The sequence below is a fragment of the Staurois parvus genome, unplaced genomic scaffold (assembly GCF_062004578.1).
Source record: "Staurois parvus isolate SC_StPar_1 unplaced genomic scaffold, SC_StPar_1.0 ptg000073l, whole genome shotgun sequence".
In the NCBI taxonomy this organism is placed as follows: Eukaryota; Metazoa; Chordata; class Amphibia; order Anura; family Ranidae; genus Staurois; species Staurois parvus.
In genome coordinates this window covers 61,201-77,552 of record NW_028317869.1, presented here as the reverse complement: position 1 = coordinate 77,552, position 16,352 = coordinate 61,201, and the positions used below count along the sequence as shown (strand labels likewise).

At 44.4% G+C, this 16,352-nt stretch overlaps 1 long non-coding RNA gene across 1 annotated transcript; it reads right to left on the bottom strand.

The window, feature by feature from the left end:
• Window positions 1–2,815: 2,815 nt before the first annotated feature.
• LOC149469336 (uncharacterized) lies at window positions 2,816–14,923 on the bottom strand. The gene is made up of 3 exons (XR_016311593.1): window positions 14,711–14,923; window positions 14,460–14,601; window positions 2,816–3,307 (listed from the first exon to the last, which is right to left on the bottom strand). It is a non-coding gene; the product is annotated as an uncharacterized LOC149469336 (long non-coding RNA).
• Between the last annotated feature and the right edge of the window lie 1,429 nt (window positions 14,924–16,352).

Here is a 16,352-nt window from a genome sequence, read left to right as displayed (position 1 = left end):
AAAACTCAATCTATCCAAAACTGAACTCATAATATTTCCTCCGCAACTTGCCTCTTCTCCTGATTTCTCAGTCAGGATCAATAGCACCACTATCAACCCATCCTTGCATGCCAAGGTGCTAGGGGTAACCCTGGATTTTGAACTATCCTTTCAGGCCTACATCTAATCCCTGTCCAATCATGCCACCTCAACCTCCACAACATCTCCAGAATATGCCCTTTCTTAGCCAATGATACAACAAAGCTCCTTATTCACTCCCTGGTAATTTCTCGACTCGATTACTGCAACTCCCTCCTCATTGGCTTACCTTTACATAGGCTATCCCCCCTCCAGTCCATCATGAATGCTGCTGCCAGACTCATCCACCTTACCAACTGTTCAGAGTCTGCCACCCCTCTCTGCCAATCCCTCCACTGGGCTCCATTCAGTGTCTTCCACCCCTCTCTGCCAATCCCTCCACTGGGCTCCATTCAGTGTCTTCCACCCCTCTCTGCCAATCCCTCCAGTGGCCCCCGCTAAGTGTCCTCCAACCCTCTCTGCCAATCCCTCCACTGGCCCTCACTCAGCATCCTCCACCCCTCTCTGCCAATCCCTCCACTGGGCTCCATTCAGTGTCTTCCACCCCTCTCTGCCAATCCCTCCAGTGGCCCCCACTAAGTGTCCTCCAACCCTCTCTGCCAATCCCTCCACTGGCCCTCACTCAGCATCCTCCACCCCTCTCTGCCAATCCCTCCACTGGCCTCCATTCAGCGTCCTCCACCCCTCTCTGCCAATCCCTCCACTGGTCTCCATTCAATGTCCTCCACCCCTCTCTGCCAATCCCTCCACTGGGCTCCATTCAGTGTCTTCCACCCCTCTCTGCCAATCCCTCCACTGGCCCTCACTCAGTGTCCTCCACCTCTCTCTGCCAATCCCTCCACTGGCCCTCACTCAGTGTCCTCCACCCCTCTCTGCCAATCCCTCCACTGGTCTCCATTCAATGTCCTCCACCCCTCTCTGCCAATCCCTCCACTGGGCTCCATTCAGTGTCTTCCACCCCTCTCTGCCAATCCCTCCACTGGCCCTCACTCAGTGTCCTCCACCTCTCTCTGCCAATCCCTCCACTGGCTTCCCATTGCCCAATGGATAAAATTAAAAGCATTAACAATAACATATAAAGCCATTTATAACTGCCTCAAATTACATCATCAATCTTGTCTCCAAATATCACACACACCGTCCTCTCCACTCCTCGAATGACCTCCTGCTCTCTAGCTCCCTTGTCTCCTCCTCCCATGCTCATCTCCAGGACTTCTCCAGAGCTTTCCCCATCCTCTGGAGCTCTCTACCCCAATTTATCAGACGATCGCCTACTCTGCTCACTTTTAGGCGATCTCTGAAAACCGATCTCTTCAGGGAAGCCTATCCTGCCCTCAGCTAATAATGGAATCTTCTACTCCTCCTACCAGTCCATCCCCCACAGTTATTACCTTTTGTACCACTAGCCCCTCCCTCCTAGATTGTAAGCTCCTGGGAGCAGGGCCCTCCTATCCCTCTTGTATTGTTGCTGTATTGTCTCCCATTATATTGTAAAGCGCTGTTGGCTCTATATAAATCCCGTATAATAATAATAATCTGTTTCTAACATTATAAAGTATCAGTTTGAGTTCATTGTATGACAACGTTGTTATGTTACAGAAGACGTGAGATAAGAAGTCTCAGTATAATGACCTCATCTTTTTGTAGGATATATAGGTAGATTTTCCTTCTCCAGAATCACTTAATACATTATTTGCAGTGACTTTGGTACAAGTTTGTCTGAAACCAACCCGTCAGAAAAGCCATTATCTGGTAATGTAGTGATGTCCTTACTAGCCAAGGTTAAAGGTCAACCCTTGTCATGTTCCAGAAGACCCAAATCCTTCCCAATCCTATACTGCCCCCTTCAGGTCATTGAAATCTTTACATAGAGAAATGACACCTAGTCTGAGGTCACTTTTAGGTGAAGATGAGCTTTGCCCGCCTAGGTTTATGTGGGGGATAAAAGTAAGAGACGGACAGAGAAGAGACCACATCACCAAAGAGACCTCACAAGACAGGAGACAAGGGACAACAGACGGACACAGACACCCCCTGAAGTGAGCGCACTGAAAGCTGACATCACTGACACCATACAGTCCACATTGGGAACTAGAACTTTCATTTTCCTCAGATAACTTGTACTCCCCTTATATCTCCAGATACATTGTTTAGTCCGATAACGGTTCTGGTGAGCACAGGAGGGGATGTGACGTCATTTTACCTGCAGTATAAATTATTATCATTTCCCTCCTCTGGGGAAGATTGATTTTACATATCCCTGAAGCTGATTCTGGCTTCTAGTCAATGGTTTATCCGGATGTATACAGTATATATATGACAAGGCAGACTACTTCATGTAACATTACATCTTCATCTCAGATTGTAAGCGGATTGGATTGGCCTGTGTATGGGATTCCAGATCAAGTCATGGCAAGGTACACGTTGAGCGTTGAATATCTGGGTGTAGAGAGATCACGGGGGGGATTTGTATATCTGTTGTCACATGTTGCTGAGTTACTGATTTCTTACACGACATTTCCAGACAGTTGGATGTAATTCATTAATATTTGGAAGTAATTGCTGGCTTGTATTTCTCCCCATTATTGTGGATTAGATCATTGTACTGTTATCTTGTATTGTTTATTATTTATCATCACCTATTAGATTTCATCCCCATTTTGTACTGATTTATATTATTAATAAATATATATTTTTGCACATTATTGTGTTTTATTTTGTCTTCCAATTATCACAAATACAGAACTGGGATGTCGGTTACTTTGTGAGAATTAGTAGGGAATCTCCTTCATTCCAGATCCCGCCTGTTTCCATGAATTGTATACGGATTATTTCCTCACAGATAAAGTTCTGACATATTTCGGAGATCCCACCAAGATTTGCCTACATTTGAAACAGATAGAAAAATATAATGGTGCAAGTACAGATATTTTATTGTCATTTTCTTGGTTCTGAAAGCGCTGTTGTCAGTTACAGATACAGAAAATGTGTGATGTGAGAAGTGTTCCTAGTAGATGTAGCCATTCTGGTGCCGAATCTGAAGCTATTCTGAGTCAGAGAGATGTCAGAGAATTGGTGACATTTCAGGGGATGTCTTTTGTGAAAGATAAGTTGGACATTAAGCAGGATATGAATGATTGGGTAACTGAAATGTGGAGTAGGATTCCAGGGTATACAAATGATATCTGCTCTGATGATTCACGTGTTGCTGGCTATCTGTATATAATAGCTGAGGATAAAACAAAGAAAGAAAAAGAAACACGGCTGCATAAATCTCGGCCAGAATTTCTTGATGTTATTTTTGAATTGGCAGAACAATGAAATAAAGTAAAATTGGATATCAGGCCAGAGGCTGAGAACGTTAAACATTTACAGAGAAAACTCCATGAGATAGAAACTCAATCTACAAACATTTCTGCTGAGATGGAACAATTGTCAGATAAAATGTTCAATTTTAAGAAAATTATTTGCAAAATAAAGAATTGATCGCTTCTTTAACCACTTCCAGTCCGGACACTTTCCTTCCTGTCCAGGCCAGTTTTCAGCTTTTAGCACTGTTACACTTTAAATGACAATTGCGCGGTCATGCAACACTGTACCCATACAAATTTTTTAGCATTTTTTTTTTTGAGACAGATAAAGCTTTATTTTGGTGGTATTTATTCACCGCTGGGATTTTTATTTTTTTTGCTATATAAATTAAAAAGTCCAAACATTTTCAAAAAAGTGTTTTCTTATAAAATTTTGCAAATAGATAATATTTCATCATAAATCTTGGCCAAAATGTATTCCATTATCTTTTTTGTAAAAAAAAAAAACCCAAATTAGTGTATAACCAAAAATTATAATTTTTAAAAAATGTTTTTTAGATTATTATTTATGTTTTTTTTACATACTGTCACCCTAGCAGTACAATGTCACCATGGTGACACTGTACTACTTGTGGGGGATGATGAAGATTTTTTTTTTACACTGATTATTTTACACCCATAAAGGCTGTAAAAGCAATCATTTCTCCTTCACTCTGGCTGCATTCTTGCAGCCATTGATAAATACTGTGAGAGCTGTGATTGGTCACAGCTTGTCACATAGTACAAGGCTGTTGTGAATAGCCCTGTACTATGTGACCTCTGTGATCATTCACAGATTTCACACATAGTAAGCAATGATGTCAGAAGTAACATCTTGCTTACTACTCTGCATGTGATCACTGATTGGCCAATCGGTGATCACATGATTAGGACCTCACACAGAGGTCCCGTACGACGATCGGTGTTCCACTGTGTCTGGAGGACACAGCGGGCACCGGATCGCATTGCTGCGCACTCCCAGGGAGCGCACACAAGCAGGGGGCGGGGAGGCTGTTTATAAACGTCCACCTGCCCCTGCACTGCCTGTTCTGTCTCTCCAATCTAAGCATTGATACTGTGATCTCTGTAACTTACAGTTGTGATGAGATAGTGATAACTTCAACCTCAGCTGGATACCACAGTCAGTGACTCAATCGATAAGACATCTTGTAGATCTTGTGAAGTTTATTCCATAAACTGAGAGAATCTTACAACAATGAACATTCGATAGGTCAAAAGATCATAATGTTTCCTGCTCCATGACATGAGGCTAGAGCTGCAATGCATTCCTGGGAAAAGGGGGAGGGCTATCTATACAACATTAACTAAACCAAAGGAAAGGCAGGAGCAGAGAAAAAATATAGAAAACACTTAAAGGCATATTACAGTCATGTGAAACATGACACTGCCACCATCCGGCCGTTTATATACAATGGCCGGATGGGAGATGGTTAAGAAAGAATCTAGATCAGATTTCTGAGGAGTTGTCTGATTGTAAAGGGATAAAATCAACTTTAGAAATGAGAATGTGAAAAGCTGAGCATTACGAATACCCATCTCCAGCATGAGGTAGATGTCCAAAACCACGCAAATCAGCAATTGGTACCGGAGACACAGGAGCTAAAAGCCAGCAGTACAAGGGTTACACCTTCTACTTGGCAGACTACAAATGTCATTGAACCCTTTAGCAGCTCACACCCAGACCATTCTATGAGCCCTAAAATTGTAATACCATTAAAATCAGAGGCTTCAGAATCTGAGAGTAACTACAGTGACCCCCCAGATGAGGATGAAATGCCTTTCAGTAGGGAACGTTATCTTCCTAAATTAAGACCCATCTCTTAATAAACACCCCAAAAGTGAGAGAAATCCCAGAGGTCTGTGTATGAAACCACCAAAGTGATACCATTCCTAACAGAAACTGTGGGCCTCTTTACTAAGAAAGGATCCCTTCTATAATTGATCACACAGAAACCTACGAGGAGGCGATGATGACCCGAAGTTTGAATTCTGACAAACAGAAAACTGAATTTGTCCCATGGGTGTCTCAGCCAAAGCACAGGAATTTCTTGACTTGCCTCAGAGACACGGGTGTAATAAGATGGTCTGAAGTGGTATCAGAAATAAAAGCAGAATTTGGTCCCTACCGCTCAGCTACTGCTGATAAAAAAGTCATTTTGACTTTAAAATGTCGGCCAAATCAAAGTCCCCGAGAGTTTTTGTCAGTTCTCAAGAATGCCTACAGCCTGGCTGAAAAAGATCCTGATTATGACAGCCCTGAATGTGTCCAATTGTTTTATGATGCTTTCCCAAATAAAAAAGAAATGATTTTGGCCCGGGATGACAATCCCAGAAAAACTCTGGATTGGCTACTGACAGAGAGGACCGCCCTCTACGCTGGATTACAGCATGGGGAAGAGTCTCAGGGCAGGAGATTTACAAAGCCCACAGAAAACATAGCTGAGACTCAGATTAAAAAGGATCCCAGAAAGTTTGAATCCCCAAAAAGGAGTTATGCTGAAGTTGTTGAAGCTCCAGACCTCTCAGTCAGAAGAAGTCTAAACCCAATCTGGATTTCAAGAAGGTCCCCGTCACTGACAACTCAGACAAAAAGCATCAATTTACTAAGCGACAGGAGAAATCAGGGAGGTTATTACCGGAATTACAGGTCCAACCAGAAAAAGGTCCAATCTGGTTCTGAAACAGAACGTTCTGTCAGATCCCAGACATCCAATTCCAAAACTCCAAACCCAAAAGTTCATTGGAAAAGTAGAAGTAATCTATATGAAGCCTGGAGCAGATGCAGGTCAGTTCAGTGTATTAGCAGAACAAATGGGGAAATAACCAATTTCTTCACTGCTAACACTAAGAATCCTTTTTTCGGGAATCCCAATCCTGCAGAAAATCGTCCTCAGTAGGAAGCAGGAATGAACAGGTTAAAGCATCAAACAATGATAATGCCTGTAATGTCCCGATAAACAAGAGAGCACAAATGAAGCCAAGTGTCTGTATGTCTGAGAAGGATTGAACCTGTCCTATGCCAAAAGGTAAGGGGGGCAGAATGTTTGTGTTTCTGTATTACAGCCCACAGAATCCTCCACAATGAAAACGTGACAAGCCGTCCAAGGAGCTTCCATGTGAAGAAGAAGGGGGGGTCAGCGGATGAGACAAAGCATAAAGACACCTTCACTTCTCCCCCAAGGTACCTCTGCCCATTACAGGACATTGACAAAAGGTATTCCATTGAAGTGGAATGACATCATCATTTACCAAAGATCATGGCTTTATTAGACACGGGGAGCCAAGCAACTATTAGAACTCAGAAAGATTTCCAACAAATCCAAGACTTCTCTTCAGGGAAATATAAAGGTGAAAAGTTTCCCAGCAAAACCTGTGAGTGTATCCGGTACAGCCATGAAGGTATCAGGTACGGCTTGGCTACATTTCATAGTGGGAAATAAAAGAATCTGCCATCCCACACTGCTAGTTGGTTTGCCCTATGACCCCTAATTATTGCTATAGATCTCCTTCAGAGATGAAACCCTGTCATTGATTTTATCAGTGAGGTTATATGGTCACAGGTCAATGTGCCAATTAATTATGAGCACTCCCAATCCTATCACAATCCGTGTCACTGCCACGTGATGGAGGAAAGACCGGACTCTATTGAGGTCCATTTCAGGAACAGCCAAATTCCAGATGTTTCCTTCTTACAGGCAACACCTACCTCCACCTTATGTGGACAGGAGGAGAACACCATATGTGTCCCCTGAAAGAGTCAGAGATGTCTGCCTGGAAGGGGACGTTCTATTCACCTCCATAGAGAAGATACTGACTCTACTGGGTTCAGTAATCATACACAATTCCTAGCAAGGATTGGAAAGGTGAATGAGGATGTGTTCTTTCCCTTCAAAGTCAATGACCTGGGAAGAACTAAAAAGGCTAAACTGGCTTTACACCGGGAAATAGTTACATTAGTAGAGATCTACTAAAACAAATGTCTAATCCTAAAGTAGTCAGGTATCCCAACCCTCAGGATAACTGGATCCATGATCTGGATAATGACTCCAAAAGTCAGAATATTATTGCCAAATGCATGTTATCCATTTCAGTTGGGGGGTAAAACGGCCAATCATTTAGTCCTGGTAATCAATGAGCCCCGGTATCAGATTTACATTGGCAATGATCTAGTGCAACGCTTTGCCATACACACAGATCTGATAAATTCCACATTGTGGACCAGATTAAAGGGGATCTATGTAAATGTATAAATGAACATGAAGCCCTTAAATCATCCCAGATAGTGCCATATGCAGGAAACATATTAGTACCACATGATGTACCTATACAGGTACAAAAAGGACAAAAAGAATCCTGATGCATTTATATGTCTCTCAAATAAGATGCAACAATCAGGAATTTTGGTAAATCCTACACCAATGGTGAATATCCAGCCATTGAAAACCCAAATAATTATTAATAATGGAGCCCCAAATGAAATCTCTTTGCCCCAAAACACTATAATTGGTTTGGCTTTAGATTTAGCTCTGGATTGTGCCCAAGGTTATTGGACAGTCAGGATAAGTCCTGGAGACCAATGCAGACTGGCCTTCACCTTGGATAAAGAACAATATCCCTGGACCCGTATGTCTTTAGGTTACATAAACTCAGGCCATGAATTTGCTGGTTCTTACATAAGGCCATGCCTGATGCTGCAGAGAGAGGAAATGTAACATATGTGGATGATATTTTATTGAAAAGTACTTCTGTTGAAAAGCATATCCAAAACATGAGACGGGCTAAATCAGCTGAGAGAGGCAGGTGTTACAATGTCATTACAGAAAGCCCAATGGTGCCGTACCAAAGTCACCTTCCTTGGACATGAAGTGACCTCTGAAGGCCTAAATCCACAAAAGAAGAAAGTGGAGGATGTTGTGATGGAAGTGTAGGCAGGACAGGACAGACAAAGAAGATGGTAAACACACAAAGCTTTATTGAACTATGGAAGGCACTCAATCAGGGCAGGAAGGTAGCGTCCAGGTACCCAAAAAGGGGAAGAGAGGGGAGGAGCCCAAAATAATTGTAATACAGCCCACGATAGGGTACTTCGGGTAGCGATGGCCCAAACACTCAGGGGGCAGTCCAGGTAGCTATAATCTGGGCATGCAATGGGGCAGTTCAGGCAAGGGTAATCCGAGCACACAATAAGGACAGTTTGGGCAAGGGTAAGTTGGGCACATAATAGGGGCAGTTCATGGCACTCCGCAACATGCAGCTTCTATGGACACTCACAGTAAGTGGCTTGCAGATACTCAGCAGCAGGCGGCTTCTATGGACACTCACAGTAAGTGGCTTGCAGATACTCAGCAGCAGGCGGCTTTTAGGGACACTCACGGTAAGTGGCTTGCAGACACTCAGCAGCAGGTGGCTTCTAGGGACACTCACGGAAGCAGGCTTATGGGGACTCAATGGTGTCTTGGCTGTGGAGTCTGACCTCAGCACAGCTCCCACACAGCTCTCTAGGGACAACAGCAACCTCAAGGGGATTCAGCGGGATCTTGGCTGTGGGGTCTGACCTCAGCTCAGCCCTCACACAGCTCTCTAGGCTCACAGGGACTCAATGGTGTCTTGGCTGTGGAGTCTGACCTCAGCACAGCTCCCACACAGCTCTCTAGGGACAACAGCAGGCTCACAGGGACTCAGCAGGGTCTTGGCTGTGGGGTCTGACCTCAGCACAGCCCTCACACAGCTCTCTAGGTACAACAGCGATCAGTGGAAACTCAGCATCTAGGGAGGGTAATGGAGGGGCTCTCAGACAGTCCCGGTAGGGAGAAATAAGGGGGGGAGTTCACGGACAATCCAGGCAGGGGAAACGGGGGTATGGACACTCACAGTTCTGGCAGGGGTTCTTTCTGGCTCCCAGCGGTCGTTAACAGGCCACGACAACCCTCAGTACATGGCAGGTACTCCACAAAGCAGGTAGTTCTGACACACAGCAGCAACGGGTAATCCTGGCCCCAGCATATTAGGCAGCGTATTGTGGGGCCCACAGCAGATATTTCTGGTGCATGGCAGCAGTGGGTGATCCTGGCCCCAGAGTATTAGGCAGAGTTGCAGTGCGTACCGGCTGTGGGGGTCTGGCCACAGCTCAGACCCCTCACAGCATCTTGTCCTGAGTGGGGGATGAACACACACCCACCTGGGTCCTGCGCCGGCCTTCTTAAGTGAGTGCAAGACACTTCCTGGTTGCTCTGGCAATGGCCGGTCCAGCGTTGGGTTGCTGGGGCAACGAGGCACGCCCCTTACTCTGGCCGCACTTTCAGGAGTGCAACATTTGTCTCCGGTGGGTGCAGAGCTCGGGAAGCCTCGTGCCCATGCTGCGCCCACGGGGGGGCATGTGGAGACAGGTCGGCAGTACTGCGCTGGAACACCCGGCGGGTGGTCACTTTCCCCCCATCCTGCGCAGCCTTTCTTTAAAGGGTACATCAGGATGTGAAGAGGTGACAAGAGGTGGGGGGGAGAGGTGCCACTTCTCATCCTATGCAGAGAGTGAGGGGACACAGGGGAGACACAGGCACCGGGGGGTGGCAGGAGAGGAGCAGGCACTCCGTGACAGATGTGATGAAGTGTAAAACACCCCCCAACATCAGTGACGTGAGATCATTTGTGGGTGTGATGAATTACTCACGTACGTTTATTGATGACTAGGCAGAAATCAGGAAACCTTTATTGACATTACTAAAGAAGAATATACCATGGACATGGGGGGGGCTCAGGAGCGAGCCATGAATGAGCTGACAAGGAAACTCACCCAAGTCCCGTGCCTGGCTTATCCAGAAGGAGGAAAACCCTTCTATCTGGGAACTGGATTCACAAACCTCAGTATCAATGCTGTACTGGATCAAATACAAGACAATCTGAACCAATCATTGCCTATGCCAGTAATTCCCTGTCACCTGTACACATCACATCCAATGACTGTGAGAAAGCATTACTAGCCCCAGTCTGGGCCCTTCAAAACTGTAAAAGTTACATTCAGGGTGAGGAAATAATAATATAACTGAACATCAATGTTTTTTGGCATCTAAATAAGCACTTCTTTGTTTTTTCTTAATGCACTACTTCTCTAAGCTCTCTTTTAATAAGATGCTGGAGATAAAAAATGCAAAATGTTTACTATTGTTATTTATTTTATTCAATGTTTTTTGGCCATCAATAGAGGCACTTTTTCTTTTTTCTTAATGCCGCACTTCTCTAAGGTCTCTGCTGGAGATAAAAAATACAACGTTTACAGTAATTATTATTCCATGTTTTTGGCATCAAAATAAGCACTTTTTCTTATGCTATACTTCTGTAAACTAAACTTACATCCTTTAAAAGAGACTTTACTGCAGTTACTAAAGATGCAGGAGATAAACAAAACAAATACAAAATGTTCACTGCAGGTTTAAAGCTGTAAAACTTGATATTTTGATTGCACCCGATTGCTATTAAGCTATTGCTGTGATGTTTAAATTGACATAATAAAGTTATAATTGCAGTTTTTTTATATTTTGGACTCTTTATTCTAAAGAAAAATGTAATTTTATAAGCTTTAAGGGGGTGTGGTTGGGGGCAGGGCTAGGGACAGGGTTGGGGGATGGGCTGGGGGTGGGGTTGGAGGTGGACCTGGGCAAGGTTGGGTGGGGCAACTGGTGGAGAGTAAGGATTGTGCCTGGCTAGTAGGTCTAGACTCAAAATGGTTTATCGGGATGTATACAGTATATATATGACAAGGCAGACTACTTCATGTAACATTACATCTTCATCTCAGATTGTAAGCGGATTGGATTGGCCTGTGTATGGGATTCCAGATCAAGTCATGGCAAGGTACACGTTGAGCGTTGAATATCTGGGTGTAGAGAGATCACGGGGGGGATTTGTATATCTGTTGTCACATGTTGCTGAGTTACTGATTTCTTACACATTTCCAGACAGTTGGATGTAATTCATTAATATTTGGAAGTAATTGCTGGCTTGTATTTCTCCCCATTATTGTGGATTAGATCATTGTACTGTTATCTTGTATTGTTTATTATTTATCATCACCTATTAGATTTCATCCCCATTTTGTACTGATTTATATTATTAATAAATATATATTTTTGCACATTATTGTGTTTTATTTCATCTTCCAATTATCACAAATACAGAACTGGGATGTCGGTTACTTTGTGAGAATTAGTAGGGAATCTCCTTCATTCCAGATCCCGCCTGTTTCCATGAATTGTATACGGATTATTTCCTCACAGATAAAGTTCTGACAATTTGTACCGTTCTGGTGTTTTTGGTCCTCAGAAATGAGATCTGCCGTCATCAGACATGATGGATTTTCAGACATCTATCCCATAGTTTGTAGACTCTATAACTCTCCTACACACTGAATCATAGACACTGATTGGGGTTATTGTACCCAAGAAATGGCGCAGAATACACCTTTGTCTACATTTATAAGGAAAGACCATTTATTTGTAAAAACAAGAAACAAGCAAAATTGGTAAAAAGTGGTGTTTAATACCACCAAAATAAATATCTATTTGTGTGAAAAAATTACAAAAATATAATTTGGGTACAATGTTGCATAACTGTGTAATTGTCATTCAAAGTGTGAGAGCGCTGATAGTTACCAGTCGGCCTGGGCAGGAATGGGGTGGAAGTGTCCGGTATACAGGAGGTAGAACCATTTTTTTTTAAAAAGACCTCCAAGTGTTTGTGAAATCTCCCACCACAAAATGTACTCAGCCAATCACAGGGCAGGACTCCATTTTTATTCTTCTCCTGCTATCAATGGCTGACCCGGTCCCACACTTCATCCATGTCTTTTGGGGCCTCTGATCTCCTTATGGACTGTTTCTTCCATGATGAAGATCAGCCATGGAGTATATCTGAGGTGTATATCAGGGTGTGCTTCTTCCCCACATGAGAGCTGGGATGTCCAGCAACATTCATCTAGAAGACATTTCCCACACTCAAGGCACTAATACACCTCCAGGGTTGTGTGGGACCCCTGATGTACAGGAAGACAGGACTTCAGTGAGGAACATTTCCCTCACTCAGGACAGGAAAGTGGCTTCTCTCCCGTGTGAAATCTTTGATGTTTATGAAGACTGGACGTCTGTGAAAAACATTTCCCACACTCAGGACAGCAGTACGGCTTCTCCCCTGTGTGAGATCGCTGATGTGTGTAAAGATTGGAAGACTTTGTAAAACATTTCCCGCACTCAGGACAGGAATACGGCTTCTCCCCCGTGTGAGATCTCTGATGCTTGTTAAGATTGGACTTATCTGAAAAACACTTTCCACACTCAGGACAGGAATATGGCTTCTCCCCAGTGTGAGATCTCTGATGTGTGCAAAGACTGGACTTCTGTGAAAAACTTTTCCCACACTCAGGACAGGAATGCAGCTTCTCTCCCGTGTGAGATCTCTGATGTGTGTAAAGACGGGTCTTCCTTGAAAAACATTTCCCGCACTCAGGACAGGAATACGGCTTCTCCCCCGTGTGAGATCTTTTATGCACATTAAGTTTGGATTTAGAACAGAAACCCTTCCCACACTTAGTACAGGAGAAGCTCTTCCCTGTTGGAAGGCCGGCCCGGCCCCGCACAGTCTGAGGTTCCTCAGGATACGAGGAATCCGATGGTCCATCTACACTGGGTGGTGCCGGATGGACATTGGAGGGAGCTGGGTTTTCTCCTGGACTATACTGTGTGGTGTCCTCATCTTCTACTTTCCAGTCTGGAGACAAAGTGAGACAATCCTCAGAGGTTTTCCTCATCTCCCGGCCATGGAGTAAAATACAAAGACAAAGATTACTAGACAGGAGCTGATTGGTTCCCCCAAACCAGGACTCCGCCCACATCAGGCAGCTTGGTCTCTGAGGAGCTTACAATTCCACCCTCAAGGGAACTAGGAAATGGCTCCTCTGATCTCCTACCAGGTCATTTCTTTATTCATGGACCTTAGTCAGAGAGTGAGGAAACAACCAGAACTGTCTTTTATAGGAGGGACAGTGATGAGGGGATTATAGGACGAGGGTCCCCACCCCCTCTATCACTCATCATGACAGAGGCATGCCTGTGTTAGCAACATCACAGGAACATATGCCCAGCAATCGTCTTTACAGTCATGGATTTTCTCCTGTTGCCCCTTTACTACACTTTCCAGTTCGGAACATTTTTCTTGGTAGGCTATAGCGGCCTCCATGTTTGGGTCAGATTTTTCTGTGCTGGTCAGAGCTCAGGCTCAGAGACCAGTATTTATAGAAGAAGACCAACCAACAGGATAGGTATACAGGCAGGTCACCCTGACAGATGACGTAGGCTCACCTGAGGTGCGGGGTCTAAGCACTAACCAGTATCACCAGAGCTCCAGATGGTGGGTATGGGTTTTGCTGCGTGTTAGTACCAGGTCACAGTAGTAGTAGTCAATAAACAAGCCAAGGGTCAGTAACAAGTGGTTCCAGGTCAGTAGTGAAGGTACAGAAGGTAGCAGGAGAGACAAGGGCAAGATATTGGATGGAGAAGGAACAATAATCTGCCAACCAGGAAGTGCAGAGACATGGCTTAAATCAGGAAGTTCATGGGAGGAGCAAAGAGTTCAAGGTTCAGCAGAAAACAAAGCAATGGATTAAGCAAAGTGCCGTCCATTATATCAGGTAGCTCAGTGCGAAGAGTTACTACCAGACACAGTACAGGTCCTGGGTTCAAGTCCAGGCTCTGACAGGTGTCTACGTTGAGCAGAGTCAATGAATTAATATTTAGCTTCCAGCTGAACCCCAGAATCTCCATAAATCCAGTCTAGATACATAAATTGTGTCTGCAGCACAGAGAAGGAAGATTATCCGAGAGAAATCCAGGAATACAGGACGGGGAACACAGCTCAGGAAAGTGACCAGGGGATTACAGGCTGATATCACCCAGTCCCCGCCCTACTCTGGACCAATCAGTGAGCAGTATGGGTGGAGGAATGGATTTAGTGTTCATGACCCACCTGTGCTGATCTCTGTAGGAGTGTCCTCCTCTATAAATGTCCCCGTTATTCCATCCTCCTCCATAGACTGCTGATCATCCCTCACATACGCCTCTTCTTCTTCTGATTTCACCTCAACTTTTATATACATCAGATCTTCACTCTAAACCAAGAGAATGAGAAATTTCACCAAATATATAAATATAAGATTACATGAAAAATCCCCACATCATCTTTACAAGTCCATATTCTAGATGCTCCATCCCACCAACCTTGTAATGGTGAGGGATGGTGTGATTTTCCTGTGTGGAATCCCGGGAATACAGAGGACGGGGACATCTCTCTGGTGGGTTCCTGGTATTAGGTGGCTCCATCATATCCTTGTGTCCTTCTGAAAACTCCTCCATCACTCCATACTCCTCATCCTCCTCTTTATACTCTTCTTTAACATCAATATTATCATCCCCGAGGATTCCACTCTGAATATATAATAAAATGACATCAATGGTAACAATGCAGATAATGTACAGATCCTAATGATACTATCAGTGATTGGAGAATGTCCCAGAATTCCCGGCACCGCTCACCTCTCCTGTCAGCAGCTCCATCATCTTCTTGGTGACTTCTAGAATCTTCTGCATGTTGTGTATCTCAGGGTTTAGGGAGTCACATGGAGGCACTGTGATGGTCATATGATCACCTGACTTCAGAAGAGGAAATCTCTGTATTGAGGAACCAATAGGAATATCATGTTAGAGTCCCAGAATCCTCCTCACCTCTCCGCTCAGGTCTGTGTTTTATTAATAGAGATGAGAGTGATGTCATGTGACCTCCCAGAATCCTCCTCACCTCTCCGGTCAGGTCTGTGTTTAATATTAGAGATGAGAGTGATGTCATGTGACCTCCCAGAATCCTCCACATCTCTCCGGTCAGGTCCGTGTTTTATTAATAGAGATGAGAGTGATGTCATGTGACCTCCCAGAATCCTCCCCACTTCTCAGGTCAGGTCCGTGTTTTATTAATAGAGATGAGAGTGATGTCATGTGACCTCCCAGAATCCTCCTCACCTCTCCGGTCAGGTCCGTGTTTTATTAATAGAGATGAGAGTGATGTCATGTGACCTCCCAGAATCCTCCTCACCTCTCCAGTCAGCAGGTAGATGATCTCCAGGGTGAAGTTTAGTATCTTCTCAGTCATGTGACTCCGGTCCTCCTCCATCCTCATTGGTGCCATCATGTGATCTATACAGGTCTCCTTGTAGACGGATAACTTTGGGAAATGAAAGTAAGAATGATTTGGATGGTATTGGTCACACAATAATAGGATGTGGATGTGAGGGGGGAATAGGAGGGTTGCTGGACATTGAAGAACTACTCCCCCCATGGGAACACGTTTAGTCTGGACTGTTTAGTGTTTACTAAATCTTCAAGGTTCCGGGACCCTCTTGACCTGCTGCATCAGAAATCCCCTTTTCTCTGTTGGGTTTGTTTGGTCTCTGAACTGGTTTTGATGAGTTTTAGATCTGCAGACAAGGAATGATAAATACGATCCTTCCTATGACCTGTTTGCTCTGAGGCAGTGCTGTGAGAATGTTGAATTGCTGATTTTTGGCTGGAGTTGCTGGATAATCAGGATAATTGGCAGAACTCCAGCTGCAAGGCTCCAATCTCCAGCAGCCTGCTGACTGACAGGAGTGATGTCACTGTCACTCTCTTCAGTAAGAGAAGGGATTGGGTAGCAGGAGGATGCTACTGGTGGAGTAGAGAGCTGTGGGGGAGGAGTCTGTTCTCATCTCTTCTATGTGTGGGTAGGAGGAGGACAGCAGGGGGAAGGGTTTGATCTCTTAGTTGCCAAGTATTCTGACATTTCCAGGACATTGTACAGAGGGGCAGTGGATTTTTGAGGTTCTGAATT